This window comes from Chionomys nivalis, chromosome 18, assembly GCF_950005125.1.
Source record: "Chionomys nivalis chromosome 18, mChiNiv1.1, whole genome shotgun sequence".
Lineage (NCBI taxonomy): Eukaryota > Metazoa > Chordata > Mammalia > Rodentia > Cricetidae > Chionomys > Chionomys nivalis.
Window position 1 is genome coordinate 44,293,712 of NC_080103.1, and position 15,048 is coordinate 44,308,759.

Below are 15,048 nucleotides of genomic sequence, written 5' to 3' on the forward strand. Positions count from 1 at the left end.
CAAATCAGAAGGTAAGGAATATTTCCCCCCCTCTGGTAGAACAAGAACAGTTAATAGAATCTGTCTAAATTGCAGGTGATAAGCAATTCTTACCATATTTCCCAAGGTTTCTCAATTTGTTCTAACTATTTGAAGGCTAGCACTATTTCTTTGCCCAGGTGTGATGTGTCTGGTCCACGGCGTTCTCATTCTACTTCATTCTAAATCAGTTTCTTCCACTACCGATTTCTCTGCAACAGGACGTATTTAGACAGAATATTCATGACTTTTTCTTTCATTACATCATGGTCAAAAATACTTGCACTTTTTTTTTAACTTTTAGAACATATTGAAGTTTTCTTTTTGATATCAGAAGTGGATTAAAGATTTGTTTACATTTTTAAAACATATAGACAACTAGATCAATGGGAAGGAGAAAATAGCCTATCGATGGGCACACTCAAGGGCAGCCTTGTGATGTTTGAGAAAAGGTACTTCGGTGGAGAGAAGATCCATCAACTACGGATGCTCGACACCTGAACACCCACGAAGTGTTTCCTACGTCAGGAGCGACAACACACAGGTGTGGTCCCGGTTGTTGAGAGCTGAGGTGGGAGGATGGCATGCTTTCACTATCCCTGCAAGACCCACATAGCAGGAGTCCATCTTTAAAGACAAAATAAATCATGGATATACACGTAAAACAAATAATGAAGCTAACACAGGAGAAAACACATGTCGCCTTAGGTTAGGCAATGGCTCTTTACATACAAACCAAAGCACAGTTCATAGGATGAAACACAAATAGATCAGACTCTGTTACTGTCCAGAAGTTCTTCTCTCCAAAGACTCTGGTTTATGCTGAATGTGGCTCAGCAGTTACAGAGGACACTGGTTCAATTCCGCTCTTACAGAGACCCTAGTTTAATTCTCAGCACCCACATGGTGTCTCGCAATCATCTGTAACTCCAGTCCCAGGGGACCTAGCATCTTCTTCTCACTGCTATAGGTACCAGGCACATATGTGGAGCACATACAGCAGTGGTTCGCGACCTTCCTAATGGTGTGACCCTTCAACACAGTTCCTCGTGTTGTGGTGACCCAACCATATATTTTCCATATAAGGTCTCTGGTAGGTTTGCCATTTTGTAGGTCTTGCTTACTCAGCTACATGTGATATACCATAGCTGTTTTTAAAAACTGTTCTGGTGGTTGGTTCCTACTGTTTTGCGCAAGGGTTTCATGAAACTCAAGTTGACCTTGAAGTTGCTAAATAGCCAGGGATAAGCTTGCATTTGTGGTCATCCTTCATGTATTTATGTTGGGATTACAGACGTGTACCACCATGTGGGACTTTATGGGGTGTTAGAGACTGAAGCCAGGGCCTGGGGCATGTAAGAAAAACATTCAGGCAACTAAACAACATACCTAGACTGGTGTTTCTTCCTCCTCCTCCTCCTCCTCCTCCTCCTCCTCCTCCTCCTCCTCCTCCTCCTCCTTCTTCCTCTTCCTCTTCCTCTTCCTCCTCTTCTTCTTCCTCCTCCTTTCTCCCTCCCCCTCCTGCTGCTCTTCCTCTCCTTTCTCCTCTGCCACTGCTCTTCTTCCTCCTATTCTTCCTTGTGTCCCCATCCTCTTTCTTCATCCCTAACCAGTATGAGTGTCAAGAATCACTCAGCTCAAGGTAATACCAGCAGCAAACAAACACAAACACGGAGAAGCAATGTCTAGAAGTTTCTGCAGCCACAGGGTGCAGAGGAGTCACCCCGAGCCGGCCTTGAAGGACCAGATCCTTGCCTGGCTTTGCTCTGTCCTGCCCATGTGCATCCCACTCTCAAACCCACATCGCAGCTGCTGCTCAGAGAGAGGAGCAGAAGCCAGAACCTTTTGAGAGACATCACCTCTCCTTCAAGAAAGGAACCCTCAGAAAGTGCATCCTGCATCTCCAAGGCCAGATCTGTGCGGCTGGCCAGCCCTGGCAACAAAGGAGGAGAGGAACTTGATAGCTTTGTTTTTGTAGCCTTCACAGTGCAAGAGGCCATGGCAAAGTGTGCCCAACATGTATCGAGTACCCCGGTTTATGTAGGACATTCACACATGACCTACATAATCACTCTTCCAACCAAGCTGGGTGCTCTCTACCATACCCAGGCCCAGGAGCCAGGATGCGGGCGTTCTGCAGCTGAAGGTGTATTTGTGCTAGACCTGACTGCACACGGCAGGTTAATGTCAGAGCTAGACCTTAGCCACAGGGATGTTCTCTTTCCCTCCCTCAAAACAGTCTGGATTCAGGGTAAGGACGACTGGAAGGTCCAGTGCCTTGGGTTCCTGGCATGTTGTCCTACCATCTTCTGCCTGCAGTTTCCTGGACATTCAACCTCACTAAGTGTCACATGCAAACAAAAGACAGGGGTGTAGATAAACTAAAAAAAAATGATTTCATCATCTTAGTTGAGCTATGAGGAGCGTATATGAAAAGTTCTCCTAAGTCAGTTTTCCCCCAGTTTTGTTTCTCTGAGACAAGATTTAAACTATGTTTAAACACTTTCTTTCATTACATTATGGTCAAAGGTACTATACATGGTGAGAGATAGGATCTATCTTCTTCCATTTGCGAATATCCAGTTTTCCCAGCACCGTTTGTTGAAGAAGTTGTCTTTTTTTGCGGTGTGTATTTTTAGATTCACTGTCAAAAATAAGGAGGCAGTAACTAGATGGGTATTATATTCTATTGGATATTTCTGTTAGTGCCGGCACTATGCTGTTTTTCTTACCGAGGCTGTCTAGTGAAACTTGAAATCATGTATGGTCATATCTCTATCATTGTTCTCTTTGATCAGGTTGCTTTAGCTCTCCACGGCCTCTTATGATTGAATTTTGCATTATTTTCTCCTTCTCTGAAGAATAGCTTTGGGCTATTAATGGGACTGCATTGAGTCTGTAATTTTGCTTTTGGTAATGTAGACATTTTCACAAGGCGAATTCTTCTAATTCATGAACATGGGAGAGCTTTCCACCTCCTTGTATCTTCAATTTGTTTCTTGATTTTTTTTAAAAAAAGAGTCTTTATTGGTTAAGTTTATTCTAAGGGTTTTTTTTTCCACTGAGCAATTATAAATGAGATTTCTTTCTTGTTCCTCAGTATTATATTTATTTGTTAATCTGAAGGTTACTGATCTTTATATGTTAATGTTGCAGTCTGCCTCTGCTGAAAGTATCATATCTAAGAGTTTCTGGTGGAGTCTTCGGGATCTTTTTTGTACACAATAATATTATCTATAAACAAGGATAACTGAACTACTTTGTTTACTGTTTATAACCCCCGTATCTTTAGACTTTTCTTATTGATTCTTTGTGGATTTCACAACATGCATCCTGTGTGTCCTGACCCCATTCATCTCCCTGACCTTTCCTATTTGCCCTCTGCCCTTGCAACCTCCCCCCAATGTAAAATAACACTTAAAAGAAACACATACACACACACACGTCTCAGTGTGACACAGAGTCACCCAGTAGTCCCTTGAGTCCCTACATCACTACTTGTAAGTGTTCAGTACAATGAGCATTGGTCTGTTTTGAGTCCTCTGGCTTCTGCTACATCCTTGATAATGGGCTCTTACAGGGACTCCTTGGATATCCTGCAGTTGCCTTATATCATTGAGATCCTGAAGCTTTGGATTTGCAGGTCCAGTCCCTCCACGTGCTCCAGTGGTTCATAGATGGGGTGGATGTTGGTGTGAGCCAACAGAGAGCCCTGGTTCTGAGCCTGGGTGGTAGGTAGTTTGGTCAGCCTACCTGTTTTCCCACATCCCTTGGACTGACATGCCTAGTCTCTGGGCATCCACAGAGCCCTCCGTGGTAACAGGAGCCATGAACATCAACACAGACCACTACAGCTGCATCAGGGTCACAGACCCAGACATGGCCCATGGCAGTAGTGCAGCCCTGAACATCACCATGGCCCTGGGTGGCATGAAGACCACTCATGTCCCCCTGATTCCTCACTCCCCTTGTGCAGTATCCGTGTCCGGGTGACAACATCAGCCAGGTCCTGCCCAGCTTATTCATCCATGCTTGGAGGGAAGCATGAGGATTAAGAAATGGCAGATAGAAAAAACAGAGATACAAAGAAATAGAGACATAGGATAGAGTAGGGAGGGCAACTCAGTGAATACTGAATCTGCCCATGGTTATATTCCATTTGTTCTATATACCCCAATCCAAAAAGGGGGGGAGGAGGAAAGAAGGCAAAAGGCTTTACCTTGATATAAAGAACAAATAGAGCAATTATCTCTTCAATTATGGAACATAGTATTAAGCATTTATTTGGCTTAAATTGGCTTTTTAAAATGGAGCCTTATTGACTTACCTAACAGAAAAATAATTTACTTCCAGAGGTTCCAATAATGTGGTTATCAAATTGTAGCTGAAACATTATCTTTCTATATTGAGATCCTCCTTTCCTTTTTGGCTATTAATTCTTCTTTGGGTTTTTTTCTTGGGGGGGGGAGATTCACAAGGATTGTCAACGTCCAGGTTTAGCAGCCCCACAGAAAGAGATCTCTTTCACAGAGGTTTCCATAAACACTACACCCTAACTGTCTCCTGCGTGAAACCTTTTCTTGAGAGGGGAAGAGGCTGTCTTGGCTGGCCTTTATCATCACACTCTCTTCGCCCAATTTTTTTAAAGATAGGATTCATAGTGTAGCCCTGGCTATCCCAGAATTCACTCTGTAGACCAAGCTGGCCTCACAGAGATCTGCCTACCTCTGCCTCCCGAGTGCTGGCCTGGACATTAAAGGAGCGTGTTACTACTGCTGGCTCCAAATTTCAATTTATAAATCTCTTCGGAGAATTTGCAAAACAGGTGATCAAGGCCATTCAAATTATTTCCAGAGGAGAGATAATGGATCCTGAGTAGAGTCTTAAGAACATCGCTATGAGAAAGAATTATGGAATCTGATATTCTGTTTTATGGACGCTAAACGTCATTTTTGCACTTTAAATCTTTTCTTTGCAAATCTGCCTTCATACTAGGAATGTATTAATGTAAATCCAAAACCCAGCGAGCATGAACAGGAGGCAACATGAACATGGTTGGTAGTCTCATAAATTTAAGTGTTTTTTTGTTGTTGTTGTTTACAAGATAGACATTTCATTTTACCTTTCTGTTTACAGTACCTTTCTAACTTCAAATATACACTTTGACATCCATGATCATGGGAAAATAGGGATTTAAAAAAAACTCTGTAAATTCTTACATACAACATATATTGTATAGCATGTTTAGTTTTTGTTTTTGTTTTTTTTTTTTTGGTTTTTCGAGACAGGGTTTCTCTGTGGCTCATGTTTAGTTTTGATTGTCATGTTTGGAGCAATCACAGTAACACGAAGTTCTCAAATGTTTCGTTTTAACCATGTTACATCTGTTCTTCAGGGATGGCCAAGGGGGTGATTTTTTTTTTTTTTTTTTTTTTTTTTTTTTGCCCTTCCTGAGAATTCCTATGTAATTCGACTAACAAGAAAGGTAAAGAAACGAAAACAGTTCCGGTTATATCACGGGATGTAGAGTTGGGTTTGAAGCCAGTGAACCTAGTGAAGCCGCTTATAACCCCAGCCCTTGGGAGACTGAAGCAGGATGCCAGTGAGACCCGTTCCAAAAGAAAAAAAAATCAAAGAACAAAACAAAATGAAAAAGAAATATTAAAACAAAATCCATGTGATTTAAGGATTTCAGAGCAACGTTCTTGACCAGGAAGTCCCTTAAGGACCCCGCCCCCGGGCCCCGCCCTACTGCTTCCGGGAAATCCCAGCCCAGTTTCCGTCCTGGAGGTTGGGTCCCTGGCTGTCCTGACGCCCTGCCCTGCGCGAGGCTTCTGGACGACGGTTGCTGGGTCCCTGGGCCGGTGAGACTTGCTAAAGGGATTGTAGGTTCGCCCAGTTTTCTCCATCCTTCTGCTCCAGGCCCCCGGTACCGCTCCTGCTGTTGCCTCCCGTTCGTTAGCTAAGGAAGGCCTCGTCCTTCTCTTCCCTTCCCTTCCCTTCGCGTCCCTCCTCGCATGGCTCCATCACACTGGAAGCCCTCTTCCGTCTTCTTCCTGACTCATTTCTTTCCTCTCTCAACGCGTGTCTCTGATTTTTCTTTCTCTCAACAGCCCTTGCAAGTAAGAAAGAAGAGATCTTTCCATCAAGACTGACAGCAAAATTAATCCACTGGGCAGCCGCTGTTTATACAAAATGGCGAATCTGGGGCGATAAAGCGTCACGCGCACCTCTAGTTGCAGATGTGTCTCAGGATTGGCTTCTGATTTCCAGAAGGCTTTCGTTCCTTTCCCACTCCCCTGACCAGGATTTCTCTTGGACTTCATCACAGCCGGCGAGCAATTAACATCAATGCTTTTGAAGGATTAAGGACTGTCGTTGCATGTGCAGGTGGTGGCGCTGTTCTTGGAATATCACCCTGTTAAGATGCCTTAAAAGCTTATTACCTAGGTTGTAAGATTCTCTGCAGGAACACAAGGTATCTTAAGATTGCAAACAAACTCCTGAAAGATCAGGTAGGTTGAGCAATTTTGATATCATCAAAAGAATGCTTAGTGGTTGCCTTTAAGGTTTTTTTTTTTTTTTTGCATATTTGATAGTTAGAAACAGAGTCCAGTCATATGCATACCTTTCCACACAGTACTGAAACCCCATGAATGATCAAATTAGTTGATGGAGAGATGCAGTTGGCACCTACAGAGGCCATCTTTCATACTTCTGGTTTTCTGCGGGGATAAATTGAATTCAATGAATCAAATAATTGTGGAATAATACCAAAAAAAAAAGTCCGTACTATTGCATGTGGGTATTCATTCTCCATGTTCATTATCATGCCTATAAAAGGTACATACAGAAGCTGGGGAGATAGCTTAGTCTTAAAAATGCCTGTTGTGCAAACAAAAGAACCAGGATTTGGATCCATATCCCCTACAGATGCCAGTGTGCATCTATAACCCTAGCTGGAGGGGTAAAGACAGATGGCCAGCCAGTCTAGCCAGTGGGTAAGCCCCAGGTTCAGTGAGAGACCATGGCTCAAAAAACTAAAAGGTTGCAGCTGGGGAGATGCCTCGGTGAGTAAGAACATTTTCAGTGTAAGCATTATGACGTGAGGTCAAATCCCTGGATCTCAAAAAACGTTCTTCATCCCTAGTAGTTATGGGGAAAGGTCCTAAGGCATCATGTCTACCTACCTACCTACCTACCTACCTACCTACCTACCTACCTACCTACCTACCTGTCTATCTAAAATTACATTTAGTATATATATAAGTATATATACACTTATACATTTAGAGTTTAAATGAAAATTTCCCATCTGGGATGACAATGTTTATAGACTAACAAAACCCCCAACACCAGGCATGAGGAGCTGCCCCCCATTAAGTTGTTGGTCAGGGTTGTCCCGGAGACTTTCAAAACATTTGGAAGTCTATTGCTCTTGCCCTTGGTTGCATCCCAGAGGTGGAAGTTAAATCCCCATTGCTGAAGACACTTTAGGCAAAGATCCTTGATGACCTGACCTGGATCTGACCTGAAAACTCCCTGCCTGAGGAGGAGCTAAGAAATAATCTCAAGAAATGTTCACCATACCTAGTAATTAGGGAAATAAAAAGCAAAACAACTGAGATTTCGTCATGCCCCAATCAGAATGGCAAAGATCAGCAAAACAACAATAAATGCTGGAGAAGATGTGGGGAGTGGGAACCTTCATTCACTTTCTTTTTCTTTTGACAACTCTCTGTTCAGATCCTAAACCCATTTTTGAATGAGTCATTTTTTTCTTTGTTTCCTAAATTCTTTATATATTCAGGATATTAACCCTCTGTCAGATATATAGGTACATCTCCCACTTCATAGGCTTCCTCTTCATGAAATTGTTTCTTTGACCATGCAGAAGCTTTTTAGTTTTATGAGGTCCCGCTGGTCAGTTGTTGACTTTAGTTCCTGGACCTCTGGGACCCTGTTCAGAAAGTCCTTTCCCACACCCGTATCCTGTAGGGAATTGCCCGTGCTTGCTTCTGACAGTTTCCTTGCTAGGTTCTTGGTTCAGTTAGTTCCTTTTTGTGCAGGATGATATATGCGGGTCAAATTTCATTCTTCTTCTATATGTGGCCATCTGGTTTTCTCAGCACCATTTGTTGTAGATACTGTCATCTCTCCAGTGTGTGCTTTTGGCACGTAGGTCATGGATGTCAGAAAGCTCATGAGCACCTATGATGCCAGCTCTAGGGGACTCTTCACGTCCCTGGTCTCTGCTGCCACATGCACACACATGCACACACCCACGTGACGATATAAATACATATAACATAACTTAATATAATAAGAATAAATCTTAAAAGAAGAAAACTCCTCTTGTTGCTTTCTAGATTTAGGCCTTTGTCTTTGGAGAAGGCATATGCTGTGGTTTCTACATTTTTAACTTGTTGAGGCTTGTTTTATGGCCTGGCTTATCCTTGGGAATATTCCATGATGAGAATAATGAATATTCTTCATCCATTGGATGAAAGGTTCTAAAAATGTCTGTCAGATCCATATTTGTTTAATTTTGAAGTTTCTTAATTGAGGTTTGTTTTGATGTGAGTGGAACACTGAGCTCCCAGCTTTTACTGGAAGTATTATATAATTGGTATTGGAGGCTTATACATATATATTTACAATAATAACATCATCTTCTTTTTAATGATTGCTCTTAATCATTACATGGTTACACCTCTGTGTCTCATTGCAATTTCTGTCTTAAAGCCTATAATGTGGTATTAGCTTTTCCACTTGTTTTTTTTTTAAATATTTATTATGTATACAATATTCTGTCTGTGTGTATGCCTACAGGCCAGAAGAGGGCACCAGACCCCATTACAGATGGTTGTGAGCCACCATGTGGTTGCTGGGAAATGAACTCAGGACCTTTGGAAGAGCAGGCAGTGCTCTTAACCTCTGAGCCATCTCTCCAGCCCCCTTCCACTTGGTTTTTGACTTGAATAAAATATTTTCTTCCATCCCTTCACTTCCAGTCCTGGTTGGTGTCTTCACTAATGATTTGAGTTTCTTGTGAGCAGCATGTTTTGGGGCCATTGGCTGTGTATGTGTGTGTGTATTTAGTGAGCACAAAACTTTTAACCTAGAAGTTTAATCTATTTAATTATTATCAATAGGTAAAGACTTGCTTCTATTATTAATTTTTTTCTCTGATTGTTTTATATATCCTTTATCTTTATCCTCTGTTGTCTATCTTTGGTTGTATTCTGTTTTGATAAGATTTGGTAATTTTCTCTTTTGTGTATCTGCTTTACTAGTGCATTTTATACTTTTATGTGTTTTAATTGTGGTATGTTATTGTTTATTTCTGTATGTAGGATCCCTTAAGCTCTTGGGATATAGGGAGTGTAAGTAATCCCTGTCTTGTGATAATGCGTAAATGGAGACTGCTTTTTTTGTTTCCCGGCCACCCAGACCCGAATAATCAAACAAAAACTATATTAATTACAATACTGTTGGGCTGATGGCTCATGCATATTTCTAGCTAGTTCTCACATCTAATAGAAATTAACTCATTTCTATTAGTCTGTGTTTTGCCACAAGGCTGTGGCTTACTGGTAAGTTTAGAATATCTTTCTTCTTCAGCAGCTATATGTCATCTGCCTGACTCTACCTTCTTTCTCCCTGCATTCGGTTTAGTTTTTTCGCCTAGCTATATTCTGCCCTGTCATAGGCCGAAATAGTTCTTTATTAACCAATGGTAATAAAACATATTCACAGCATACAGAGGGGAATCCCACATCAGTAATGAATTTCCTGAGTTTTTGCTTGTCGTAGAAATACTTAACTTCTGGAGGTCTGACTGATTATAATTATTCTTAGTTGGCAGTATTTGCTCATTTTGAAACAAGGTCTTGTTATACAGGCTTCTCGTCAAACATGTGACCCTCCTGCCTCAACCTTCTAAGTGCTGGAACAGCAGATGTCCATCACACCCATCTTGGCACTTTTTTCTTTTAGCAATGTGAATATGTCACCTTATTTTCTTGGCCTGTAAATTTCTATTGAGAAATCTGCTTTGTGTCTAAGGGATTCCCTTATATATGTAGATGCTAGTTTCTGTCCCATCCAGTCCCGCAGCCATTTAGTTCCAGAGAAACACAGAGACTTATATTAATTATAAACTTGTTTGTCCTATTAGCTCAGGCTTATTTTAACTAGCTCTTATAACTTAAATTAACCCATAATTCTTGCCTATGTTTAGCCACATGGCTTAATCCTTTTCTTGGTACAGCATTCTCATCTTTCTTCCTTTGGCAGTAACTGACTCTCTGCCTTTCCTCTTCCTGGAATTCTCTTAATCTGGTCTCCCTGACTATACTTCCTGCCTGGCAACAAGCCTGTCAGCATTTTATTAAACTAATATAAGTAGCAAATCCTTACATTGTACAAGAGCATTGTCCCACAACATATGTGTGCTACTTATTTTCTATTTTTAGAATGGTTTCTTGGTCCTTGGTCTGTCTGTCTGTCTGTCTGTCTGTCTTTCTCTTTCTTTCTTTCTTTCTTTCTTTCTTTCTTTCTTTCTTTCTTTCTTTCTTTCTTTCTTTTTTCTTTTGATTTATCCCAAAAAGGACCTTTTTGATCAAATCTCTTTGGAATTCTTTGAAATTCTTTGGTCCAAGCACTCATAATATCTTTCTCAAGTTTTGTTTCTGTATCTCATTTTATACTTTTTCTGTGCCTTCCCTCTTCTTCTGAAACATCCATAAATTAAGTATACAAATATTTGTTTGGTGATGGTGCTGACTTCATTGTTAACTTTGTTTTTTTGTCTTGTTTTGTTTTTCTGTGAAAGGGTTTCTCTGTGTAGCTCTAGATGTTCTGAAACTTGCTCTGTAGTCTAGGCTGGCCTCGAACAAAGAGATCTACCGGCCTCTGCCTCCCAATTGCTGGAATTAGAGATGTGTCCCACCATGCCCTGATTTTTTTTTTAATTTAATTAATCTCACAAGAGTCGCATCAGGTTCATAAATCCTTTCTACTACTTGACACCTAATCTGTTATTGTGAATCTTTTTTAAAAAATAAAATCTTTTTATTGTAATGAACTCAGAAGTGAAAGTCTCACACAGCCATATTAAGGTAGCCACTCAAATACATGCCTAGTCTCAAACTCTGTACATTTTATTCAACTCGTAAACAGTTACTACAGCCATTCTGAAGCCATGGAGTTTTTTGGACGTTTTACACTTTTACTATCAATGACATTTTTCTTCATGTATCTACTACAAAGGGGGAGGGACGTTTTGACATAATTGAAACTAGAAAAACAATTAGCTTATGCCCTCTCTCACGATTTATGTTTTCTTTTCCATATTCCATTGCTCATGACTCACATGCTTCTTTTCCCATATTCCGTCCTTCTTGCTTTCCTTTCTAAATGTTATGCTACATTCATGCTGACAGATGTTTGCATATATATATATATTAAAGGCTAGAATCTGCATAGGGAGACCATGTGGCTCTTCTTTCTGCATTTGGGTGACCTTGTTTAATATTATAATTTCCAAGACCATTCATTTTCCAGTAGATTTCATTTGTTTTGGACCCAAAGGGTCTTCTTTTTTGTCTGTGTATCACAATTCACTGTCGATTTGTCTGTACTGTAATGGCTAATGAGGGCTCCTCTTTATATCCTCTCCAAATTTTGTCATCAGATTTCTTGATGCTAGTCATTCTGACTGGGGTGGATTGGTATCTCAAAGTCATTTTAATTTACACTTCCTGATTGCTAGGGATGTTGAACACTTTTTTAAATTATTTTTGACCCTTTGTGTTTCTTCTTTGGAAAACTACATTAATTTCTTAACTGCATTCTTTTTATTTCATGTATTGAGTATTTCAGATCCAAGATTAATTACTTGGTACTTTTTGTGGTCCCTCTTTACTGAATTTCTTTTCCATGTGATAAATTGTTTTCTCTTTTTTTTAGGATTGACACTATGTATTCTTTTGTGTATTGAATTTTCCTGGAATTGTTTTGAAGTCTTTTGACACTCTCTCATCTTCCTTTACTTTGGCCTTTTTACTACCTTTGGAGATGTGTGCTGCCCTAGTTTTTCATGATTTATATGTCTATATGCTGATTTTTGCATATATGATTAATCTGCTACTTCTCACAGTTTACTAAAGTGACTTTCGAAATGAGAGACTTTCCCCCTGAAGACTGTTTATGTGTATAGGTGACACTGGCTTTGATCCCAGTGGATGCAGTAGTGATGCAATAGTGGAGCTTTGTTGGAGGTTCCTAAGTTGTCAAGAATCCTATGGCAGCAAGTTTGCTAATGACTCTGTGTGGCTCGTGCAGCCCTCAAAGCAGAGTTCCCAGCAATTTCCCTAGGCTGTGTGGCTACAAAAGTTAGTCTGGCCTTACAACCAAAAGTTACAAGGTCCCCCCCCCCTTTTATGTTCTGGGGTTGCAAGCAGGATAAGAGAATTCATTTTTAGGGTTGAGACATTTTCATTGCCACTGCCTGGGAAGGTGCCAAGCACCGTGTCCCCGACTATGTGTTACCATGGTAAATGACTCTGCTCTTATCCCTTATCAAAAGGAATGCACTTTGACTGTGAGGTGTAGCCTTTTGTCTTCTTGCCTCAAGCCTCATGAAAAAAACATATATTTAAGGTAGGTGAACAAAGACGCAAGGGAGAATTGAAGCTGAGGATTAGAGGACAGAAGAATAGACAGAACAATAAAGAGCATGACCAGAACAGCACATGTGTGTGGGTTTATTCCACACCCCTCAGATCAAAACCCTTAAGCTCAGTTTCACTATGCTGTGGAGCTTTTCTTTGAACCGTGGGAGTCGCCTTGAGAGCTGGACTTTGAAGGCTACCAATATTTTAATTTCCTTGAAGTCTCACAGAGGTGTGAAACAGACTAGTTAGTGATTGAAATAAAGAACTGATTATCTCCCACATGCTTTTAATATATTGCCCATTATTATGAAATTGGTGAAAAATAATAAATTTCTCCATGTCAACTTGGGCACTTTGGGCCAATGAAATGGGTTAGCAAGTAGAGGCATTTTTCATCAAACAGAATGACCTGAGCCCATCCCCTGGGATCCACACAGAAGAAAACTGACTTCAGCAAATGATCCTCTGATCTCCACACACACATGAATAAATAAACATAATAAAAAATTTAAGCTTAAGTTTGTGGCTTTGATTAATAACTTTAAGAGGATATTTAAAGTTGAGAGAGAGAGAGAGAGCGCACACATAGGAAGTAACTTGTGGAAATCAGTTCTTTCCTTCTACCATGCGATTCCTAGGAATTGAACTCAGGTCGTCAGACTTGGCAGCTGAGACATCTCACTGGCCTTATGTGAGTATTTAATTTTTTTTTTCTGTAAAGATGTCTGACTAGACTATGATAAAATTTTAGTATTTAAGTATTAATGTTCCTTAACCAAATTTTTTTTCATATCGATTTATAGATCTGCCTTTTCTCTCAAATTATTTTTTTTAAATATTAGCATGAGCAACACAGCATCAGAAATAAAGGATGATGATTCCCAACCAGAAGTGTCTCAGTCCCAACCAGAAGTGTCTCAGTCCCAACCAGAAGTGTCTCATTCCCAACCAGAAGTTTCTCAGTCCCCACCAGAAGTTTCTCAGTCCCAACCAGAAGTTTCTCAGTTCCAACCAGAAGTTTCTCAGTTCCAACCAGAAGTGTCTCATTCCCAACCAGAAGTTTCTCAGTCAGCTACAGTTACTCAGTCAGCTACAATTACTCAGGTGAAAACTTAAATCTCTATTGTAATATAGGATGTCCAAATCCATGTAGAGTTCTGGGGAGATGGCTCACTGGAAGAGCATGAGGATCTGAGCCCCACATGAAAAGTCAAGCATGGTGCATGTACTTATAATCCCAGCACCAGGGAGCAGACAACTGAAGCCTGGAAACCCATCTGCCAGACCACTGCCCTTGCTGAAACAGAGTCTTCTGTTCACTGAGAAATCCCAGGCTATGGAGCAAAACACTGTTTGGTTCTTTTATATAGATTTCTCTTAGATATGTTTATAAAATCTGAAAACAATTTAATTTTGAAGTAGCTTAAATTTTAATGGGTTCTAAAAATGAGCAGAAAGGACGAGACAGGTGAAAGGAATTACTGAAGTGTTTTTTTAGACCTAGATTGGGTAGGTTTTAGGAATAAGGCAAATATGGCTTATTTCCTTCAGTGTGGCAGAAAATTTCAGCAATTGAAATCGACAAAGGTTGTGTATTTTGAAGAAACCAGAGGCTAGGGGTTGTCTTCTAAGCATATAGCGTAAGCCATTAAGTCATTTGTTAGTCTAGTTTTACTAAATAATTGTTTATATTTAGAATTATAAATTGCTATTTTTTTAATAGAGATTCCAACAATTCTTAAGCCAGAAAGTACAGTGTTATTTTATAAACATCCCACCTTGCTTCTCATTACTTTATCTGTCCATTTATTTTACACTCTGAAATGTAGGGTGCTTTGATTTACTGTGTGTGACTTGTGACTTTCCATAACCCTAATAAAAACCAACTGCTGTGTTTTCAGCGTTCCTTATAGTGATGTAGACTCCAGAAAACACTTCTATCCTCAAATACAACAGATTGGTCATTAGATCTGAGAACTTTGTCTCAAAGAACTGAATGTGTACTTAGCAGCCAGGTGCACCGTTGGCTCCATCATGGCTGTTCATTCTAACCCTCTGGGCTTCGGTTATGTATGCAGCCTAGCTTTATACACTTCTGCAGAAGTGCACTCAGTGTGAGCAGCACACTCGGGTGGCTGGCTTGTACACCCACTCGCCACTTGTCCGTCATGACAGTGATACCGTAGACACAGAGGTCACTATTCCAAGGTTAACTCTGGGCTTGTGGTGGGAACTGTTTGTTTATATCATGAGACGCTTATAATTTATGGTATATGCCATAAATCATCACAATATGTTATGTATAAATATTAGTGGCAGCAAGCTTCAATTTCTGATGATGTGGCCTCTG